Genomic DNA, 1,369 nt, shown 5'->3' with positions numbered 1-1,369 from the left:
CCTAAACACGCTACCACGATTATCATCGCTTTCACCACTGCAACACTAATCCTTACCACCCTGCCACCATTATCATCACTTCTACCATTATAACCCTAACCCTAAACACGCTGCCACCATTATCTTCACTTCCACCATTACAACCCTAATACTTAACACGCTGCCACCATTAGCATCACTTCTACTACTATAACCCCACTCTAAACACACTGTCACCATTATCATTACTTCCACCATTAAAACCCTAACCCTAAACACGCAACGACAATTATCATCACTTCCACGATTATAACCCCACTCTAAACACGTTTCCACCATTATCATCACTTCCACCATTATAACCCTAACCGTAAACACGGTGCCACAATTATCATCACTTCCACCATTATAACCCTAACCCTAAACACGTTTCCACCATTATCATCACTTCCACCATTATAAACCTAACCCTAAACACGCTGCCACCATTATCATCACTTCCACCATTATAACCCCACTCTAAACACACTGCCACCATTATCATCACTTCCACCATTATAACCATAACCCTAAACACGCTGCCACCATTATCATCACTTCCACCATTATAACCCTAAATACGCTTCCACTATTATCATCACTGCCACCATTATAACCCTAACCCTAAACATGCTGCCACCATTATCATCACTTCCACCATTATAACCCTAACGTTAAACACGCTACCACCATTATCATCACTCCCACCATTATAACCCCACTCTAAACACGATGCCACCATTATTATCACTTCCACCATTATAACCCTAACGTTGAACACGCTACAACCATTATCATCACTCCCACCATTATAACCCCACTCTAAACACGATGCCACCATTATTATCACTTCCACCATTATAACCCTAACGTTGAACACGCTACAACCATTATCATCACTCCCACCATTATAACCCCACTCTAAACACGATGCCACCATTATCATCACTCCCACCCTTATAACCCGACTCTAAAGACGCTACAACCATTATCATCACTTCCACCATTGTAAGCTAACTCTAAACACGTGGAACCAGAATAAAAAAAAAAAAAAATACATAATATTTTTTTTGTAACTGCGTCGTGTATGGAAAAGAAAGAAATGTTTTATTTAACGACGCACTCAACACATTTTATTTACTGTTATATGGCGTCAGACATATGGTTAAGGACCACACAGATTTTGAGAGAAAACCCGCTGTCGCCACTACATGGGCTGCTCTTCCGATTAGCAGCAAGGGATCTTTTATTTGCTTCCTACAGGCAGGACAGCACAAACCATGGCCTTTATTGAACCAGTTCGGATCCCAGTACCTACCTGCCTGTTGACCGATGTCCTAATCACGACGCC

The sequence above is a fragment of the Gigantopelta aegis genome, chromosome 10 (assembly GCF_016097555.1).
Source record: "Gigantopelta aegis isolate Gae_Host chromosome 10, Gae_host_genome, whole genome shotgun sequence".
NCBI lineage: Eukaryota > Metazoa > Mollusca > Gastropoda > Neomphalida > Peltospiridae > Gigantopelta > Gigantopelta aegis.
This window is presented reverse-complemented; position numbering follows the sequence as displayed.